Here is a 23,131-nt window from a genome sequence, read left to right on the forward strand (position 1 = left end):
GCTCAAAATGATGGTTTCCGGCTTCATCCATGTCGCTACAAAGGACATGAACTCATCCTTTTTTATGGCTACATAGTATTCCATGGTGTATATGTGCCACATTTTCTTAACCCAGTCTATCACTGACGGACATTTGGGTTTGTTCCAAGTCTTTGCTATTGTGAATAGTGCCACAATAAACATACGTGTGCATGTGTCTTTATAGCAGCATGATTTATAATCCTTTGGGTATACACCGAGTAATGGGATGGCTGGGTCAAATGGTATTTCTAGTTCTAGATCCTTGAGGAATCGCCACACTGTCTTCCACAATGGTTGAACTAGTTTACAGTCTCACCAACAGTGTAAAAGTGTTTCTATTTCTCCACATCCTCTCCAGCACCTGTTGTTTCCTGACTTTTTAATGATCGCCATTCTAACTGGTGTGAGATGGTATCTCATTGTGGTTTTGATTTGCATTTCTCTGATGGCCAGTGATGATGAGCATTTTCTCATGTGTCTGTTGGCTGCATAAATGTCTTCTTTTGAGAAGTGTCTGTTCATGTCCTTCGCCCACTTTTTGATGGGGTTGTTTGATTTTTTTCTCATAAATTTGTTTAAGTTCTTTGTAGATTCTGGATATTAGCCCTTTAAGGAATGAGCACCAACAGCAGCCTAAGAGATTCTCCTTTCACCCAGTTCTCCAAGGAGTGTGCTCAAAGAGGATGAACTTCCAGAATGAGGAACCCCAGCTAATCAAGACTCACAATGTGCCCTCACTGTTTTCAAGGGATACATCCCGCAACCTCAAGAAGCCCCAAATTCCTGAATAATGTTGAAGGGGAGACAAAACTGCATTGAGATGTGACTGCGGGGTGACAGTCTGCACCCACTCCTACCTAGGCAGCTCACTTCTGTGTGTCCACTAACCACCCCACTGATTGAATTCCCAAGAAAAAGGCTAATTTCTAGACATCATGGACTCTAGGCTCATCGACAGTAAAAAACCAGAAATCTTAAGATAGCCAGTGACAAGGACCTGTTGGTTTGCTATTTTAATTAACTGAGAAGAAAGTAATTTCATACATCAGTGTGAATAATGCACTAATTATAATTCTCTCTATTCATTCGATTCACTCAGAGACTCTTTGAGGCCTCCCGCAGTCACATCTATGTAACAGGATTGCTTCAACCCACTCGTGTGGAAACTTTTTCTTCCTTCCTATTTTATGAAGTAGTGTAAAGGCATTCATATTGAAAGGCCTACAATCTAACTACTTTTAACAAATTGTGTTTTCTCCTGTGCCTGAGTTTAGAATAGAGTGTGTGTGTGTGTGTGTGTGTGTGTGTGTGTGTGTGTGTGTATATATATATATATATATATATATCTCCTGTGTCGCTTTTTCTTATTCATTGTTTTGCTAAATCTTTAGGGTGTTTACTATGTGCAAAACAGAGAAATGTTGCATTCTATGGGTGATAAAGTACAAGACATTATTTGTACTTTGTCTCTGAAGATCTTACAATCCATGGGAAGGGGCTGGTAAAAGTCATTTTCTTCAGCAGAATATGAGCTTGAGGGCAGAGGCCTTGTCAGCGTTGTTTGCTAATACAATGTGAACAGTGCTGAGCACATGGTAGGCAACAAAGAGATATTTAGTGAGTGAACAGAGGAATGATGTAAAACCTACTGTGTCTTATGGAACTGAAGATGCACATACTTTCATCTTTTACTATCGCTAAAAAACTAAAGCCTCTTAAAACCAATGGAATGTCACACTGTACTTTGCAAAGATTTTTTTGTTTTTTCTTTTTTAGTCTTACATAAAGTAATGGGTTATCTCACAATCAGTAGTGTTAAATTTGATGATATATGGCAAATAATGATACAAGGTAGGATTTATTGATTAGGTATTAGAATATAACACCTAATTCCTTGGATATTCTGAAGGGGAAAATTTCTTTGTGGACTGGGCTAGACCACATTTAAAGAGGGTAAAGGAATGACTTGTTGAAACTGGAGGTTGAAGCAGGGAAGGTAGAAGTGGAAGGAGGTGAAATGAGGCTTCAAATGTGTACACAGAAAGATACAGAGGGAGAAATGGTAAAAATATGTCTCATGCCTGTATTCCCTTGGGAGGCCAAGGTCAAGAGATTGAGACCATCCTGGCCAACATGGTGAAACCCTGTCTCTATGAAAAATACAAAAATTAGCTGGGCGTGGTGGCGCGTGCCTGTAATCCCAGCTACTTGGGAGGCTGAGGCAGGAGAATCGCTGGAACCTGGGAGGCAGGGGTTGCAGTGACCCGAGATTGTGCCACTGCACTCCAGCCTGGTGACAGAGTGACACTCAAGTCTCTAAAAAAAAAAAAAAAAAATGTTTCAGGGCTATTGGAAAGGTAGACAGTATTGGAATGGAGAGTTCATTTTGAGAAGTAGTACAGCATAAGCCTGTAAATAAAGGTAGGATCATGGCAGATCTTAGAGGGCTTTGAATAACAAGCTGGCAAGTTTGAATTTCATCTTGTATATACATTTTGAGCCAACAAATGACATACTAAAAATAGTGTTCTAAGAAGATTAATCTGTGCAGGGTGGATTGAAGTGTGTAAAACTGGAGACTGGGAGAGAAGTCAGGAAATTATCTTTGTAATTTAGCTGAAATGTAATGAGGGACTCTACTGGGGTGTTAGAAATAAGAATGGGGAACAGAGGTGAGAGATGAGTGAAATTTTGAAGGAATTGGTTAATGATGTCTCTTAAGTGTGTTGAAATGACCATAAATATTAAATCCAGATGAAAATAATTAGGCTTGAAAAATTTATTTTTCCATTATAGAGTATTTTTGGCAAGAATTATCCTTACATTTGCATTTCGTTTCAAAAGCATTTTAACAAAAACCATGAAGCTTTACTCTAGTCTAAATATTACTGTTCTTATTTACACTTTGCCTTCTTCGATCTTGCATTATCATTTTAGATTTTGCTTACCTGTTTATTTTGGGGCAAGCACCTTCTCTGGTCTATTTTGCAGGGACTGATGTACTGGTGAAGATTGAAAGTCTCTGCATGTCTGAGAGCATCTCCCTCTGCCATGGTTTTTCCTTACCTAAAATTTGTAGAGTTGACTTCTGGTGTTTGTATTGTGAAGAAGAAGTTTGATGTGGAATTGACTTTGTTCTTTTGTGGGTAAATATTAAACATATTTGCACTCTTGTGGGATTTCTTTTCTCCCTAAAACTTGAATTTAAAAAAAAAAGGGGGGAAACAAAAGATGTCTGGATGTGTGTTTCAGTTCATTCATTGTGTAATACTCGGTGAATCCTTTACACTGAAGATTCATATGTTTATTAGTTCAGGAATAATTTTCTTCTATTTCTTTGACTGTTAATCTTTTGAATACTCTTGATTGTTCAGGAATTCTTGTTACACATAACTACTAGATCTTCTGGATCATTCTCCTTGGGTTCCTTGTCTTCTTAATACTTGATTGTGTTTATCTCATATGCCAAGTTATAGGGAAACTTTTTGAACTTGCACTGTAATTAAATTATTCCGCTTTAGACAGAATCCATTTGCTATATACTGCATTTTAAAAGGTATCTGTCATTTTTAAATTGCTAATAAATACTTTCTGATGTCAGACTGCTTTCTTTATGGGACCATTTTTATAAATGTAAAATCTTCCTGATGAGTTTTGAAAATATGTATTAGAAATAAAGTTACCCATGATTATTTTAATAACTATTATTAAAATGGGGTAATTTTCTTTGATTTATCAGATCAGTTCCCTTTTTGAGGGTTGATGGATATTTTCACATCCTGCTGCTTTGCTTCACGATCATTTGAACAGATGATTTGTCCGGTATTCAGAGATGAGATGGTCTCTATCAAGGATTTTGAGTATTGGTACTCAAATATTTCAGGTCCAAATGCAGGGAAATGGGAAATGTTTCGATTTATAGATCTTTAGTTTGCCAGATTAGAGATCCAGTATCTTGTAGAGAATAGGTGGAGACTTTACACTAGAGGCATCTGTGGGAAGGGGGAGCCAGGCCAGGGCACCATGACATCACTCTGCATTTTAATTATCAGCAGGTATGCTGGAGCCAGCTCCCACTGGTTTGTCAGATTCAACTACTTCAGTCTCTGTGAATCTGTGTTCTCAAGTCTGTGTTCAGTGATGCCACATTGCTAACTGAAAATAGATGATGGTGGGAGTATTTACACCACTGAAATTGGCAAACACTACAAATCATGGCTCCCCCCTCCGCCACTGACTGATGTTTGTTAAACATTTACCAGCATATGACTGCTCATAGAAAACATACTTAGCTTTCCATTTTCCTGTGTCCAATGTCTAAATATGTCTTGAGAAAAATTTGTGCTGAAGTTGAAGCTTGATTTTGGTATTTCTGATGCTTCCTTCCTGTTCTGGGCTGCATTGTGCCCCCTCTCCAAATTCATATGTTGAAGTCTTAACCCCTGGTACATCAGAATATGACTGTATTTGGAGACAGGGCGTTTAAAGAGGTAATGAAGTTAAATGAAACTGTTAAGGTCATTGTATTAAGTCCCTACTCCAACCTGACTGGTGTCCTTATAAGAAGAGGGAATTTGGACATACAGAGTCACCAGGGTTGCACATACACAGAGGAAAGACCATGTGATGTGAGGACACAGTGAAAAGGTGACCATCTGCAAGCCAAGGAGAGAGGCCTCAGGAGATACCAATCCTGTGATGCCTTGATTTTGCATTTGAAGCCTCCAGAACCATGAGAAAACAAATTTGTTTTTTGTCACCCAGTCTGCGATACTTTATTATGGCAACCTAGCAAACTAATATACCCCTCTAATGATTCTGATGATTTGGTATCTTCTCATTTTCCACCCTCCCCCTTTTCCCACTAGAATGTCAATCAGGGACTTTTCTAATTCTTTACAGAATGGCATAGAATCAGGAAATGAAACTATATCCTATTTATCAACTTACACGTTTAGCGATGGGGTTAAAGATCCCATGCTTGGCCGGGCGCGGGGGCTCACGCCTGTAATCCCAGCACTTTGGGAAGCCTAGACGGGCAGATCACAAGGTCAGGAGATCGAGACCATCCTGGCGAACACGGTGAAACCCCGTCTCTACTAAAAATACAAAAAAATTAGCCGGGTGTAGTGGCGGGCACCTGTAGTCCCAGCTACTCAGGAAGCTGAAGCAGGAGAATGGCATGAACCCAGGAGGCAGAGCTTGCAGTGAGCCGAGATCGCGCCACTGTACTCCAGCCTAGGCGACTGAGGGAGACTCTGTCTCAAAAAAAAAAAAAAAAAGATCCCATGCTCAAGGGCCAGGTCAGCTGTTTCATGCTGCAGAACTGCTGATCCCTTTCTCCCTGTCGTCTTCCCTCACTTGCTCCCAGAGTCTTGGGTTCATAGAGAGTGAGGCAGGTGAGAGAATGGAGCAGTGTGAAGAATCACACATAGGTGCAAATACAAGTCAAGGGTGAAGGGCTCAAAGATGACGGACAGACAGAGTTAAATTCATATAAGGAACAAAAGAACTTTTTTGGCCACAAAGAACTGCCTTTGTCCAAAATATACTATCTTAGAAAACTATGACATCATAGACTGAGGGCTGTTCACAGATGAAATTCTGAAATTGGCATCTTTAATTCCAAAAACATCCCCAGTTGATTCAACTCCTTATCAGGTTCCCACCTAAATATGTCAAATGTATCTCACTCTGCAAAAAAGGCCACTGGATGAAGCAACTTCAATTTTTCATGAAGAATTATAATTCAGGCAGACCTCTTGATTATGTTTGATACCAGGCTTACAACTGATTTTTCAATGGTTGATAAAGTTGTGATTATGTAAGAACATCTGTATGGAAAGAATGTCTTTAATATGGTAAATAAATATTTGTCTCGCTAACTTATCCTTGGCTTGGTTTGTGATCATAGAGATTTTCTGAGGTAATATGCTCTGTGAGATAAAAAGATGACTTATAACACTGGACTTACTCAAATACATGCATGGTAGCACAATACATAAGAGATTAATACCTCCAGCAACTGCTTACCGAAGCCCTGTTGTCTGCTAGACACTAAGGATGCACAGATGAATGAGATACAACTTCTCTCCCAAAGCAGTTACAAGGCATTTGAATGGTTCCTTATAGTAAAGCAGGTTCTGACAGCTCTACCATTACATGCTGTGTACACTTGGAGAAGCTATTTTACCTCCTTGAGCCTCAATTTCCTTATCTATAAAATGGGGTTACTAAATCTTGTCTGATCATTCCTAAATCTCTGCTAAGGTCAAATAAATGACAGTTGAAGAACATGCTAATGGCAAACTTTTGGCCTTCTCAGGTCTCATCTCAAAGGTAGAAACATGGATGCTCATTGGTTTGTCTGTTCTGGGCAGAATGATCCTCCTCTTTGCATTGGCTGGGCAACTTTGGTCAACCTCGGTCACTCAAGCTTCATTTCCTGCTTCTTTCCTTTCACACATTCCCTGTCCACTATGTCACAATTTCCACTCTTACATCTGATTGTGGGATAGAAGAGTATAGGTTTTGAGTTTGAGGGGCAGGAAGGATAGATCTTATTTTCCCTTCCATACTAATTTATTGATTTCTCTGATTTCGTTTGCATTGAGCCACAGGAACAAGACCATCCATTTGCATTGAGGCTTTTCCAGGCCAGATGCTTCTATGCACACCATGAATTCTCACAGTAATTGGATTTTGCAGTTGAGAAAAAACCAAGAGAGTTTAAGTAATGTGTCCACAATCACACAGGTCGGCCTGCCCCCATGGTTCAGCTCCGTCTACTCTGCACAAATTGCCTCTCCACTGTCTCCAGGTTCCTAATGAGTTGTCAGAAGACAGGTATTCATGGAAGCCCAGCTTCTGGGCTTAGAACAGATTTGCCCATCTACCATTTTCTGTCTCTCATAATTGGGTCCATACTTTGAATTATATGCAAACATCTCTTTGTCTCAGCTATTGACCATTACTGACTTAGGAGTTGTCTGAAATTAAAATCAGAAAGGAGAATTTATATTGAAAAAAGAGGAGGTTAAGGGGCCTAGATTCTGAATTCCATTTCTCTACTACTTCGCCATGTGATCTTGGCCAAGACATCTCACAACCCGATCTTAATTCCTCATCAGTAAAAAGAGGAGGGTTGAGTTGGGTTTTATATTAGAGAGCGGTGGAGAGTCAGCCGGAGCCCAGGTGCCCTATTTCCACCCCAAGTCTTTCACCAGCGGCTCTGTAGACCGTACACAGCCCTTTTATTGGAGGGGAGAAGGGAGATCAAGTTGGCACTCTTCTTAGTTCCCTTCTGCCCATTAGTTGGCACACCCTCAGCGAATAAAAATGCCTTTTTGTGTAACTCTAATCAAAACACACGTTGAAAGGGGTGCCTGTTGCCAAAAATTTATATTTATCCCAAGAAAAATTAGAAACTATTTTTGGATTATCTGCACATGACTCGCCTGCCTGGCTGCAGAGAAACAGAAATTACTTGCATGCAGACCCCTGTGCTGCTCAGGACACGTGTCACAAAACACTTGTCGCATCTCGCCCTGCAATTCTGCCTGTGGAAATGAACGTTCTATGCACCTGCTTGCCTCCCTGGCAATTCCAAATTGTGAGAAGATTAAGGGTATGGGAAGCACTCAGATCTATGTTTGAATTCCTGTTTCCCAAGCTTCCCAGCTCTTGAAGCTTTGGGCAAGTTATTTCACTTTTCCGAGCCTCAGTTTACTCATATGTAAAACGGGTATGAAAATGCCGAATTTCAAGGTCGTTGTGAGGATTAATTGGAATAAAGCCTTGTTATTTGGTTGTCCCTCAACGACTGCTATGTTTTTTTCCCCAGATTTGGTATTGGCCTAGAAATAAAAGATCTTAATGTACATTTAAGAAGATGACTAGAGGGCCGAGGCAGAAGGATCACCTGAGGTCAGGGGTTTGAGACCAGCCTGGCCAACATAGTGAATCCCCGTTTCTGCTGAAAATACAAAAATTAGTCGAGTGTGGTGGTGGGCACCTGTAATTCCAGCTACTTGGGAGGCTGAGGCAGGAGAATCAGTTGAACCTCGGAGGTGGAAGTCACAGTGAGCAGAGATCACACCTCTGGACTGCAGCCTGGGTGACTCAGTGAGACTCTGTCTGAAGAAGAAGAAAGAAGGAAGTAGGAAGAAGAAGAAGAATGAGGAGGAGGAGGAGAAGGAGAAGAAGGAGGAGGAAGAGAAGAAGAAGGAGCAGGAGGAGGAGAAGGAGCAGGAGGATGAGAAGAAGAAGGAGAAGACTAGAGAAATTAGAGAAACACTCACACGTTTACATAATCCTCAACGTGCTTTGGACAGGGAGAACTCACTCTGGAGAGGGAAGTGCTATAGACAGCAGGCTGCAGAGCCAGAACTCAAATTCAAACGGCCTGTGAGTCAGGCATGTGCCATAGATGCTGAGAGCAGCATGAGGTGATGGAAATGCAGCTTAGTGTGGAATGCATATGTTATCTACAAGTATTCAGAGTTGAAAATTTCAAAATACTCTGTCAGTGCTGCAACCATGTGGATAGGCTGAATGAGGCCCTTAGAGGTCCAATTTGTAACTCCTGCTACAGAAGAACCTGCTACTCCATTCCTTCAAAAGCTGTCTAAAAAAATGAAAATGAAAAAAAAAATCACCTCCCCTGGAACTTGTCCTTTCTTTCTTTATTCATAGCTATTGGACTTTCTTGGTGCAGGCATTCATTTACAAGCATTTGTTAAACACTTTTCTTGCACAAAACATTGCAGAATAGCAAAAGAAACTATCAACAGAGTAAACAGACATCCTACAGAACAGGAGAAAAATTTTGCAAACTATGCATCTGACAAAGGTCTAATATCCAGCATCTATAATGAACTTAAATATATTTACAAGAAAAGAAAAGAAACAACCACATAAAGAAGTGGGCAAAGGACATGAACACTTTTCAAAAGAAGACATACATGTGGCTGAAATCACGAGAAAAAGCTCAGCATCACTGGTCATTAGAGAAATGCAAATCAAAACCACAGTAAGATACCATCTAACGCCAGTCAGAATGGCTATTATTAAAAAGTCAAAAAATAACAGGCACTGGTGAGGTTCTGGAGAAAAAGGAACACTTAAGACACTGTTGGTGGGAGTGTAAATTAGTTCAGCCACTGTGGAAGACAGTGTGGCGATCCCTCAGATACCTACAGACAGAAATGCCATTCGACCCAGCAATCCCATTACTGGGTATATGCCCAAAGGAATATAAATAATTCTATGATAAAGACACCTACACATGTATGTTCATTGCAGCGCTATTCACAATAGCAAAGAAATTGAATCAACCTACATGCCCATTGATGGTAGACTGGACAAAGCAAATTTGGTACATATACAGCATGGAATACTATGCAGCCATAAAAAAGGACAAGAACATGTCCTTTGCAGGGAGATGGATGAAGCTGGAGCCCATCATCCTTTGCAAACTAATGCAGGGACAGAAAACCAGATACCGCATGTTCTCACTTATAAGTGGGAGCTAAATGATGAGAACACATGGACACATAGAGGGGTACAACACATACTGGGGCCTTTTGGAAGGTGGAGGGTGGGAGAAGAAAGAGGTAACTAATGGGTACTAGACTTAATACCTGGGCGATGAAATAATCTGTACAACAAACCCCCATGACACATGTTTACCTATGGAACAAACCTGCACTTGTACCCCTAAACTTAAAAGTTAAAACAAAAAACATTGTGGAAAAGATAGAAAGGAAAAAATATACAACAATATGGATGTAGGCATCTGAATCTAGAGGTAAAGCATCTAGAACCAAAAATAGCATTTTAAGCTATAGAAATATAAAGAGATGGCTTCTGACCTGGGTGAGGCGAGGTGCTGGTGTAGGAGGGATGAAGATTAATTAATAGTTAAGGTGTCATATGAGCCCTCACGGGTTTTGACAGGCAGCAAAGGAGGGGTGATGAGGACATCCTTCATAAGTGATGGTGCTGGGTTTTGCTTGTCTCTTACATGTACGTTTCTTCTCTTTTGTCTATTGTCATGTTGGAAGCCCCACGAAGGGGGTCCTCTATTTGGCTTTTCTGGTTCCCTCAACGTTCCGTAACACCTATCTTAGTTTCTTGCTATGTAAGAATCTTTGTCTGGACATTGAGAAAATGAGATGCCAGGTTTCCCTATCAGTGGGAAGCAAATAGTCTAAGGCATTTGGGGAACACAGATAAAGCTAGTGAGATTGGAGTTGCGACTGAACCAACCCGTGGATTCCTGAGACTGCAGCTGGCAGATAATGTCTCATTCCTGATAACGGTGCATGAGGATTTCCTCCTCAGCTGAAAGGAGAAGAATGACAGGCACACCAGTCCCTAATTGTCCCTAATCACTGATGTTTGCAAACAACTAAGAAGGAAGACCTCACACATTACAGATCTTACCAGGAAGCCCTTAGTGAGATTATCAGCAGCCTAAGGATAAAGAGTGTTGATTTAACTGTAGGAGGATGGAGCTTGGGAAACTCAGCAAAACCAATGAAAGGGGATCTCCGTCCTTCTCCCGAGGCTTCTTGTCTTGTAGTGACAGGTCATGGTGCTTTTCACTTCAGCCTGTTTAGGTGCTCTAGGAAAGGCAAAACTGAAACACAGGAAGGGATAATACAATTTCCTGAACACCTGTTATTTGCTACAAACCACTAAATGGAGTTCTTTGCCTGGGATAGCTCAGTGACTCTTCTTAGCGCTCCAGGATTAAATGAGAGAGAGGAATTGCTTTTCTCATTTGACAATAGAGGAAAACTGAGATTCAGAAACTGCATTTAGCTTTGTCTAAAACATAAACTTTCTAAACTACCAAGTCATCTCCCTGTCTTCGGCGGGGGCCTCTAGAAAACCGACTCTGCCAATGTTGGGTTTCAGGGTAGGAGGCTTTCTGGGTAATGGCTCGGAAATAATTCCTACAAAGGAGTGAGGAAAGCAGGATAGAGCATAAAGAGAAGTTAAACTGTGATGTGTTTCCCATCGAGGTCTCAGCAGATTCAAGCAGAGTAAGACATGTTAGGTGCTCGCCTCAGGGCAAAATGTCAGGGGTGCCAGAAAACTCAGTAATCAAGATACATATTTTAATGCAGTATGCAAACATTTAAACTAATGTAAAAAAATTCATGATGATCAAAGAACCAAAATTTCAAATAAAAGGCAAAATCCAACCCTGTATTTACATGGCTGACCTCACTCGCCCCGCCCTAATCTCCACCCTGTCAGGGTTTGCCTTTACAACATTTTTTAAAAATTTATGATTATATTTTTTAAGAGACAGGATCTCACTCTGTTGCTCAGGCTGGAGTGCAATGATGAGATCACAGCTCACTGCAGCCTAGAACTCCTGGGCTCAAGCCATGCTCCAACTTTGGCTTCCTGAGTAGCTGGAACTACAGGCACACTCCACCACGCCCAGCCAATTTTTGATTTGATTTGATTTTTTTCATTTGTAGTGATGGAGTCTCACTATGTTGTCCAGGCTGGTTTCAAACACCTGTTCTCAAGCCATGTTCCTTCCTTGGTCTCCAAAGATGCTGGGATTGCGGGAGAAAGCCACCATGCCCACAGCCCTATAAAATATTTTGGGCTGGGCATGGTGGCTCACGCCTGTAATCCCAGCACTTTGAGAAGCCGAGGTGGGCAGATCACGAGGTCAGGAGATCGAGACCATCTTGGCCAACATGGTGAAACCCCGTCTTTACTAAAAATACAAAAAATAGCTGGGCATGGTGGTACGTGCCTGTAATCCCAGCTACTCAGGAGGCTGAGGCAGGAGAATCGCTTGAACCAGGGAATCGGAGGTTGCAATGAGCGGAGATCACACCATTGCACTCCAGCCTGGCGACAGAGTGAGACTCTGTCTTACACACACACACACACACACAAATTGTAATACTTTATTATAAACTTTTTGCATTAAGCTTTTAAAGTATTGATTTAAATATTTGTGTTGTTTATTGAGATTTTTTGGTTCTCCCTTAAATTTCACATCTCAGTCAAGTTCTTCACTTGCCTCACCCTAGTTCTTCTGACCTTGAATCCTAGGGAACTCTGGATCTGGGATAATCCTTCAGAGTTGTCCTGCCTTAAGGAGATGAGATCAGGCCTTGTTTTTCTCCCATCCCCAGAACCAGTTATTGGATAGATTTGCGCCTAGGAAGAAGATGTAAGCTTGGGTGATTCCCATTAGCTGAGAGCAAATCTCTGAATAGGATTTAGCTGAGAGCTGGAAGCCCCCAACACCCCCAGAAGCTGGTTGGCTCTGGGAGTTACAGCCTTGTATCCACTACACCTCCTAATGCAACAAACCTCAAGTCCAGGGCTTTCCCTGCTGTCCCCTTCTCTGAACTAGGGGCAAATCTTGTCATTAGGTTAGAACTCCTATGGCGGGAAATCTGCTCGGAGTGTATTGTTTACAAAATAAAAATTTCCAATATCATGTGGTTTTATCAAGGAGAATATTCAGGGTTGGAACTATTTATGCGTCAATTCAAGAGTTGTGTGCTGTTATTTCCATCTGCAAAGGTCATTCTACTAAGGCTAGAACTTAAGCCCCAGGGAGTTTCTTGGCTTAGTGAAGACTTCTAGTTTTCAACAGAGATGAGACCAGGAGTGTCTGAATTCATTCACCATTAGCCTCCAACTCCACCACACGTGTCCTCTGATAAGTGCCTCAATTACATGTGACTTTCTGCATGTTCTCTCATAGTAGATGTCTGTCGAACCCCTGGATGCTGACATTGAGGCTCAGACATGTTCATCTTGCTTCATTCTACATGGGACTCCATCAGCTTGGAACGAAAATGAGATGAATTGGTGAGAAACAGGCCAGAGGTGCTCTTGCAGGTGCCATGGTCAGCGGGAAAACAACACTTTGGCTTGGCCATTGGAGACCGTGTCATCAAGGGCGTCAGACCCAATAGGGACAGGACTTGAGATCTCATAGGTCAGGGGATTTAGGCAGGGGTTATACCTGGAGGAGGGGTGACCAGCCAAGCTGGGCATTCAGAAATGTTTCAGTAAGAGCTTACTGGCATGAGGAGAGGCGTAGAAAGTACAGAGAACGGATTTGAGCAGTGGGGATCTGAGGACTCTAAATGGGATTTGGAACAGGGGTTCTGTGGACAGGAGAGGTTGGCTATCCCAGTCCCTCAGTCACAACTGCCATCACATTGTCTTTAAGGACACAGACTCTGAAGCCTGACTGCTTCAGTCTGAATTCCAGTTTCTCTACATACTTGCTGTGTTGACCTTGGATAAGTTACTTAACCTCTCTGTGCTTTACTTCTTCAGAGAAGGCAATAATACGGGCTTTGTGAATTTTCATAATGTAAAAGAGTTAATAAGTGTAAAGCACTTAAACAGAAAGTGTTTTTTTTTCTTTTCTTTTCTTTTTTTCTTTTTGAGATGGAGTTTTGCTCTTGTTGCCCAGGCTGGAGTGCAGTAGCGCGATCTCAGCTCCCCGCAACCTCCGTCTCCCGGGTTCAAGCGATTCTCCTGCCTCAGCCTCCCGAGTAACTGGGATTACAGGCATGTGCCACCATGCCTGGCTAATTTTGTATTTTTAGTAGAGACGGGGTTTCTCCATGTTGGTCAGGCTAGTCTCAAACTCCCAACCTCAGGGGATCTGCCCACTTCGGCCTCCCAAAGTGCTGGGATTACAGGCGTGAGCCACTGCACCTGGCCTGGTTATTTTTTTTTTTTTTCAGACATCTTGTCAACTCTTCCTTTACCTGTCCTCTCCCCTACTTACCTTCTCCCTTTCTTTCTTTCCTTCTTTTTTTTCTCTTTTTTCCTTAACAGATCCTCATGTGACGCTGACATATGTATATTAATTTGTTATCCAAAACGTGGTACCCTTTGTGTTTAATTTAAAATCAGGTAAAGGAAGTTCTATTTCAATTGCTCCTTTCTGGTTCTCAAGTGAGATTTTCCCACGGCTATGAGGCTCCAAATAGAAAACCTGTTTCCTACCCTTGACCTCTATGCTCATTACCTCATCATTAAGCCCCTATTAGCTTTTCCTGGACCCTAATGTTACCTAGATTAGATTTAACGTGGCATGGCCAAGTACACAAGGAACCATTCAGGCCATCAGAAAGCTTTCTCCGTTTCATGAGAAATCTTGAATTCATTTTGAGATGACTTCAGGAGAGTGCAGAGATGTTCTTTTTTTAAAAAGTTATTTTTGCCTGTGGAACACACCATTTCCACAAATAATGAGTCTCATCCAAAACGCCGCTGTGGGCAGGCAGACTCACGGCTCGCGAGACGGTAACTCTTTCCTCCCCCGCTCCTCCACTCTCCCATGGCCGGCTCCATCAGCATGGAAGAGAAAATTCACCAGCTCTGGAGAGTCGTCTCAGAGATACGCAGATTTAAAATATGCAAGACAGCATTGCAAAGTTAAAAATCAGTAAAATCCTGCAAGGGGAACCGAATGGACAGTTTTTTAGTATCTCCTTACTGTTGAGGGTGGAGATAGGAAATTAATAGAGAACCACATAAAGTAGCTTGAAGCAAAAACAACTTGTGAAAAGTGGTGCTAGATTCAGATAAGCCTGAGAATGGAAGTTGTTTTCCTTCTACAGAAAGTCAGAAGCATGAAACGGCTCCCATGAAAGAGAAGACAGCATTTGTACTCAGGACGTGAACAAGGCCCACATATTGAATACAGTTGCGGCACTGGAATCTGCACAGACAAAAGAGAAAGAGATGGATCAAAGTTCAATGAATTAGGATTGTTTAGTTTGAAGCATAAACATCCCACAACTTCAGGCGCTGCAATTAATATTTACCCCAAATTAAGCAAAAGACTAATCTTATTCAGAAGAGAAGTAGATCTGTGAATAATGCAAAACTGGCAACCACAAGGAGAGGCTCTGTCTGTTCATTCGTCTATATCTGGAACGTCACTGTGAGCTTCAGAGAATTCACAGACAAGTAGGGAGAAAGCTTTACAGAAAAGACAGATGTGGTGCTGGGATAATAAGTCTAAGCAGGAGTTTACCAGGTAGACAAGGGGTTCTGTCTACCCAGGACGCCTCCTCTCCTTGTCCCCTGGCAGATAGGGAGGAAACAGGCAACCTTCTGGTTTCCTCTTTAGGAGATCTGCATTGGCTGAAATATAGAATGTTACGGCAGCAATTTTAAGAACCACAGGCCTCTCTGGGACTCTCATGAGCGTCCTGCTCCCAAAGCAAACACACAAATACACATAACACACGATTTCAGGAGGTTCCTAAACCTGTTTGTAAGCATGAGGTTGTATGGCTCTAGGCTTAAGAGGAGGAGGCGGAGAAGACCAGAATGGAAACACCTTCCCGTTAACTGAATCAACAACCTGCCTACTGAAGCCGTTGTGGCAGATAACACTAGTGCCGTGTTACTGGTAGTTTGTGTAGATCAAAGTTTAAGTTAACAGCTCCGTGCCTGGTACATAGTTCCTCCCATAGTGTATAAATAACAGGCACAGTTATTCTCAAATAAGCCCTTTATTTTGATTATTATATATTTTGGTGTAAAGAACTCCTTATTTTGTGTTAAAATGGAAAGAAATAGTTAAAGCCAGAAGACCCACTTCACATTATCAGTCAAGATCTTGGAACCTGCCAGGAATCTTTCATGTTGCCAGGAAAAAGCAGCCCTCTTATAGAATAGTGTCTGAATAAGGCTCAGTTCTGTTGGTGGCACCTTCTCTATAAACATTTATCGTATAGCATCACGGGGAAAGCTGCCAGCACAAGACTACCTTTTGTGGCAAAGCTGCTTCCTCATGGGAGGGGCAGTTACTAAGTTTGGGAGACGTTTCTTGAAATTAACAGATTTTGGACAAGTTACGGGCACCGTGCTGTAGAAATGCAACTTCAAGAAGAATTTTACTGCCTCTAACTCCCCCTAACTTCTGCCCTCCCAACCAGACTGTTACCCCTTGAACTCTTCTATATAGAATTATGGAGACCTTAGGATCTCTGGTGATGAATGCTGAAAGCATGTCAGAGCGAGCGTGGGTTCTCTGGAAAACTAGTGGTTTTCTTACTTTCCTGCAAAAGTAAATTTAGGAAAATGTATCATTATTAGATTTATAACATGGACTTGTTTTTTCTTATTTATTTCTGGAGAAAGTGCAGGAAGATACTCTTACCTACCATTTTAAGGTTTTTTTGTTTTGCTTTGTTTTGTTTTTGTTTTTGTTTTAAACGGACTCTCTCTCTGTCGCCCAGGCTAGAGTAAGGTGGTATGATCTCTGCTCACTGCAACCTCCGCCTCCCGGGTTCAAGCAATTCTCCTGTCTCAGCCTCCTGAGTAGCTGGGACTACAGGTGCCCACCACCATGCCTGGCTAATTTTTGTATTTTTAGTACAGATGGGGTTTCACCATATTGGTCAGGCTGGTCTTGAACTCCTGACTTCAGGTGATCCACCCGCCTTGGCTTCCCAAAGTGCTGGGACTACAGGCGTGAGCCACTGTGCCCGGCCCATTTTAAGGTTTAAACACTTACCATTTATTATAGTTGATGGAAAACAGCATTCTCTTTAAACTTCTGGATTATTTTTTTTACACCCAATGGTGAGCAAATGTTCATAAAGGCTTTACCAGAGTGAAGTGATGGATTGAGGCAAGCAGGCACCTCCGAAAGACACGAAAAGACTCAGTGAGCACAGTTGCTATTTGTGAAAGAGACTGATGGGTACTTTTGGAAATTAGCAGCTCCCCGTCTTTTTTGGGCTGGTAATTGCTATGTGACCAAGCTCTGGCCAATGAGCTGTAACGGAAGCGTTGTGTGGGGCTTCTATAAATCTCTTTAAAATAGAGGAGACCACACTTTCCCTCCTTTTCTCTTTCCTCCTACTTGAAGTGTGCCATTCCGATAGACAGCCTTGATATAGAATAGCTATGTAGGACCATGAAGCAACCTGGAGAATGGAAGCCACGTGCTCAAGTTGGCAGAGGATACAGTTTAGAGCCTGGGTCCCTGATGACTCTTTCGTGTCACCATACCAGACATCACACCAGCCACAGGCTGCCTGCCTCTGGACTCTTTTTATGATTAGACCACTACTAGGAGAGTTTTTTTAGTTTAGCAGCAAAATCTAATTCTAATTAATAGACTCTTACGGGAACAATCACTCCAACTCTAAATTTTTATGGAAATAATCACCTATGGCTTATCTTCCTGTTTGGTAACTGTCTGAGCATTCCAGTCATGTTGTGGCGTTGGGATCATGGGGTCATCAGCCTAATGGAAAGTTCCAGTTGACACAGTTTAGGAATAGCTCTGATGCAGCTTCCGTAAGACTTAAGAGAATCTCCAGGGCTCTGTCTTTGAGCTGCCATTGGCCAATCTTCTGTCTTTACCTGGCCTGTTGAATAACGGATATACACAGCCTAGCTCCTCCCTCTGCTATAAATATTCTAGACATGAGAAGCATCAGGCCATTTTTCTTTCAATTATTTCGTGACTCTTACGGCTATTTGACTTTTCTGCGTCGAAAAACAAACATAGAACATTAGGATGAAGCCAGGTCTGCCACAAATGCAAAAAAAATTTTTTTTCTCTTCCCTTGAATGTTTTCCTAGTGACTCCTTTTGGAATGTTATTTTGAACTTACAAAGGTTCTTTTAAAAAAAACTTTGTATATTTCTTTTAAGCATCCCTTGAGAAAGTCAGATTTAAACTTAGCAAACTCATTGGCTTTTTAAAAGCACGTTCTTAAAATAGTTGATGTAAATCTTGGTGGGAAATCTTTAGGTGCCCCGAATGGACAGAAATAGAAATGTTAATGGAAATGCCATTTGTGAAGACATTGGTGACGGCTCCATTCAGATGGACCCAATCAGGAAAGACAGGAGTTTGCAAACCATTCCAGTGTGAGTTCGACTTTAGGAGCCCCAGAGGGGGAAAAAAAATAAGAAGCCAGTGAAAGAAAGAAAGAGAGCAGGCGATTATAATGTTGTTTGGACAGGACAGACTCCTAGGTATGCATATGTTAACACATTACAAAAGTCACAGTTATTTTCTAACCCTTTTATGGAGCAACTTCATCTTTCAAAGATTACAAATATTATTAAATGAATCACTCTGGTAGGTCTGCAAGACTTGGCATGACGTCAGCTGTTTTGCCGTAGGTCAACAGGAGAGTGAGGTCGCAGAAGGTCCAAGCTACACGGAAAGCTGGTGGCAAAGGCCTCTGGGTGCTTGGCTTTACAGACTGAGGACTCTGAGGGTCAGATGTTTAGAAATGTGCTTAGTCACATGTGTGGCTCATAGTAAATCTAGGCAGTGCCAGCATAGAGGTGTGGCTTGGTGATGGTGCTGTGAGGCGACAGTACAGCAGGAGCTTTATCTCCCCCAATTCTATTCCAGACATCCCACAAATCGCCCCCCAAAATAAATCATATTTATGAAGAGTTGAGTTTTCCTTAGTGTTATTTTAAGGATGATTAAAAGTATCTGTAGAAATACAATTCTGAGGCCGGGTGTGGTGGTGGCTCACGCCTGTAATCCCAGCACTTTCGGAGGCCGAGGCAGGCGGATCACCTGAGGTCGGGAGTTCAAGACCAGCCTGACCAACATGGTGAAACCCCGTCTCTACTAAAAATACATAATTAGCTGGGTGTGGTGGTGCATGCCTGAACCCAGGAGGCAGAGGTTGCAGTGAGCCAAGATCATGCCATTGCACTGCAGCCTGGGCAACAAGAACAAAACTCCATGTCAAAGAAAAAAAATGAAATACAATTTTGATTCATCCCTTACCACTCTCACTTTCTCAGTATTTCTCTCCTTCTCTTCAAACCAGAGGACATCCGTTTTTCTATAATTCCACCACCCCCATTAAGTGTTCCTATCTACCAGAATTCCCAGCCCACAGGTTTTTATGTGATAGTGCCTTGCTATATTTATTGCAATATTCATTGAAAGGCTTCAGTCTTTAATGGCACCAGACAGATTTTTAGCACATTAATAAATGTGGTTTAGGCCAAGCACGGTGGCTCATGCCTGCAATCTCAACATTTTGGAAAGCTGAGGTGGGAGGATTGCTTGAGTCCACTTCAAGACTAGCCTGGACAACATGGAGAGAGACTCCCATCTCTACCAAAAATTAGCCAGCATGGTGGCTAAGGCCTGTAGTCTCAGCTACTCAAGAGGCTAGGCAGGAGGATCTCTTGAGCTCAGAGTTCAAGGTTACAGTGAGCTGTGATCGTACCACTGCACTACAGCCAAGGCAGCAGAACAAGACCCTGTCTCTAAAAATAAAAATATGAATAAAATAAATGTTGTGGTTTAGAGTTATAGATTCCACCATAAGTTTGGGCACTTTTGCTGAGAGTGCACTCTAGTCATGGTGACTATACCTCCTCATCTGCCCTGTTGTACCACTGCTATTATTATTTTTACTGTCCTCTTTCACTTGAGAAAGTGTCCTAAGGCCGGGTGCAGTGGCTTATGCCTGTAATCCCAGCACTTTGGGAGGCCGAGGTGGGCAGATCACTTGAAGTCAGGAGTTCGAGACCAGCCTGGCCAACATGGTAAAACCTCGTCTCTACTAAAAATACAAAAATTAGCTAAGTGTGGTGGGGTGCACCTGTAGTCCCAGCTACTCCAGACACTGAGGCAAGAGAATCACTTGGACCTGGGAAACAGAGGTTGCAGTGACAGCAGAGATGGCGCCACTGAGCTCCAGTCTGGGTGACAAAGCAAGACTCTGTCTCAAAAAAAAAAAAAAGTGTCTAAGTTTGCATGATAAATTATAGACTGTCCCACTGCCAGGGGACAAAGAATGCCAGGCTTTGAAGTCCAGAGGTTGGAGTGGAGTATGATGTACCCACGTCCATTGCTGGGGCAGGCCAGTTGGTGTTGGTCATAGAGCCAGCTCCCTGTTATTAGAAAGGTAGATCATCGGGTTCAAGACTCCTCCAAGTCAAGATTTTTCCTCTATCACATTGCAGACATGGTCCTTCAGGCTGGGACAGGGACCTGGCTTCGAGAAGCAGCCTATCCTGTGTGTAGCACTGACGGCAAGGGAGTTCTTTGTCAGACTGAGCTGAGTGCTACCTCCTGGAAGGGCAGAGGACATCTGCTCTGCCTTCCACCTGATGACACTTTAGATGGTAGTAGGGGAGGCCAGAGGATGGAAAGATGCTATCTGACCGGAGGGTCAAGAGAGATCATTTGCTTCTCCTCTCTCTCCCAGATCTCTCCCAAGGGCAGTGAGGAGGCGCACTCCCCGCCCCTCCCCCGTATCTGTCAGCTGCATATCCCCATGCAGGGTGCCAGGTGCTCATCTTTACTGTTGGATGGTCAGTGAGGGCATGAGGCTGGGTCCATTGCCCGACTTGTTTTAGCTCCCAAATGGCAGGGCAAACACATATGCTAGTTAAAAGCATCCTGAACCTGTCAGGGCAGGTGTTATTGTGCCCCCAGTCCCTTTTGTCCCTTGACTTAAAAATCTATAGGCACTGGATAAACTTCAAAGCAGCTGTCTGGAACCTCCTTCCTCAGCGGACTCCAGAAATGCCTTTAGGGACTCCTTTTCTTTTCTTTTCTTTTTTCTTTCTTTTCTTTTCTCTTTCTTTTCTTTTTTCTTTCTTTTCTTTTCTTTTCTTTTTTTTTTTTTTGAGACAGGGTTTTGCTGTCACCCAGCCTGGAGTGCAGTGACGCAATCTCAGTTCACTATAACCTCCACCTCCCGGGTTCAAGTGATTCTCCTGCTTCAGCCTCCCGAGTGGCTGGGATTATAGGCTCCCACCACCACGCCTGGCTCATTTTTGTTGGGGGCTCATTTTCTAAAAGCCTCTGCTTCTCCCTGGGCACATGGTTCCTCTTCTACACATTTGTTGGGGCTGTGACTTACCACATGCTGTTGGCCATTTATTCAATAAATACTTTCTGAGTGTGGAGTTTCCTGGTAAACAAGTAGGAGTATTCTCAACCTCATAGGGCTTTTTTTAAAAAAATTGACAAATAAAAATGGCATATTATTATGGCATACACATGATGTTTTGAAATCTGCATACGTTGTGAAATGGTTAAACGGAGCTCATTAGCATATGTGTTGCCTCAGCTACTTACTATTTTTTTGTGGTGAGAACACTGAAAGTCTATTCTCCCAGGGATTTTCAAACATACAATACATTGTTATTAACTATAGTCACTGTGTTGTACAATAGAACTCTTGAACTTATTCTTCCTAACTGAAATTTTACATCCTTCAATCAGCAGCTTCCCACTCTGGCCTTCCCAGCTCTTGGTAACAACTCTAACTTTTACGTATTTGACTTTTTTAGATTCCATATAGAAGTGAGATCATGTGCTGTTTGTCTTTTTGTGACTTGCTTATTTCACTCAGTCAAATGTCCTTCAGGTCCATCCATGTTGTCATAAATGACAATATTTCTTTCTTTCTTTTTAAAGACTGAACAGTATCTTTATGGGGCTCTAAATCAGGAGACATGTTGGAGTCAGGCCTCAGCAAACCACCTCTGGATTTTTCCTTTTCAACGCCCATTGAGAATTCTGTAGGGATCAGAGGAACTGAAAGACTAAACAGGGCTAACCCTAAATTAAAAAGCACAAGCTTTGTTTGCTTTACAACTTTTAACTAATGCAAATCATTAAGATAATTTAATAGAAAGAATTCAACCAGTCACTCTAACCAAATCTGTTTTGGTTATTTTAAACCCTTCTTTCTTCTTATTTATTTCAGCCATACTGGGCACACACTTGGCATTTTGCTTTTTATATGCAGATGTCAGAGTGTGGGTATGGCAAGGACTTCCATATGCACGGATTTGGGAGCCTTTTCCCCCGACCTTCTCCCCTATACTCCGTGTCCTTCCTGCTCCCTGGAGGGGAGGGCCCACTTGAGAAAGCTTTCAGCTCTTGCCCATTTGGCTCTTCTAGACTTTCTGTCCCTGACTGAGATTATTCAGCAGCGTACACACCTCTGTCTAACTTGCCTAAGAAAAAGCGAAGATAAGGACGCGTTCATCCATTCGCTTGGATTCTCTGAGTGGACTCTGGACAGTGCTATTTGGGAGCCTACTTCTCATATCACTGTCAAAGGTGTCAGCTGTCCAGAAAACTGTCGAGAGAAAATAACACTGAGATTAGCTAAATGCAGATGGCCACCGTGAGCCCTTCTCCAGGGCACGGGTGTGGCGATGGCAAGCGACATCGGTCTGCCAGGTGGCGTTATATCTAGAAGTTGTGTTTTTGTCGTTTCTCTTTAGAGGTGCATATCACAGAGCTGGAGGGGCACAGCTGGGTAATCCTGGGTCCAGACTCAGAGCCTTAAGCTCCTTTTACTTATTTTTTTTTTTAATAACAAAGAGGAATCTCATGTTTTGCTCCAATGAACAACATAAAGGAGAAGTAGTGCATATTTTAGGAACTTTGTGTCCCAGATACCAAAAAGATTTTGTACCATCCTTAGAATAAGCAGATAGACGCCACCTCCCCAGCCCACAGGGTCACAGCTTTGAAGGTTATACGTGTGTTTGAATGTTTACGATCCCATTTCCAGGACCTTTGCTCTTTTTATTTCTCCTTTCCGGGAATATGCTTTCCTCACATCTTGGCAGCCTCCCTCTCTCATTCCATTCACGTCTCTGCTCGAGTGTCATCTTCACACAAGATCTCCCTGACTTCTTTATCTCAAACGGCCTCTCCCTGCAACATAACTTCCTATACTGTACTTTGCTGTCCAGTATTGAGCCCTTGATATGTGACCACTGCAAGTGAGGAACGGAATTCCTACTTGTACTTAACTGTAGCCAATTTAAATTTGAAAACTGAAGAAGTGTAAAATATTGCTCTGTTAAAACAACTCTATTGTTTGATGGAACTACATTTCTCTTTAACCGTGGAACATTTAGCTTCCAAACTGAGATATGCTGTAAGTGTAAAATGTATTTGAATTTCAAAGATTTTTAATGGATTTGGAAGATTAGGTAGGGAAAATGCAAAACATCTCGTTAATGTTCATATTTATTACATGTTGAAATAAATATATTTTGGATATATTTGGTTATATAAAATATACTATTAAATTAATTTTATTGC

The 23,131-nt window shown here is 42.1% G+C and overlaps 1 long non-coding RNA gene across 1 annotated transcript in view; it reads right to left on the minus strand.

Annotated features, from left to right (window-relative positions):
* Positions 1–8,470: 8,470 nt before the first annotated feature.
* Positions 8,471–23,131, minus strand: part of LOC104667945 — an 87,559-nt gene continuing 72,898 nt past the window's right edge. Inside the window, exon 3 of the long non-coding RNA XR_748740.2 lies at positions 8,471–10,663. This is a non-coding gene — a long non-coding RNA (uncharacterized LOC104667945). The remainder of the gene's footprint in view (positions 10,664–23,131) is intronic.

This window comes from Rhinopithecus roxellana, chromosome 19 (genome assembly GCF_007565055.1).
Source record: "Rhinopithecus roxellana isolate Shanxi Qingling chromosome 19, ASM756505v1, whole genome shotgun sequence".
Lineage (NCBI taxonomy): Eukaryota > Metazoa > Chordata > Mammalia > Primates > Cercopithecidae > Rhinopithecus > Rhinopithecus roxellana.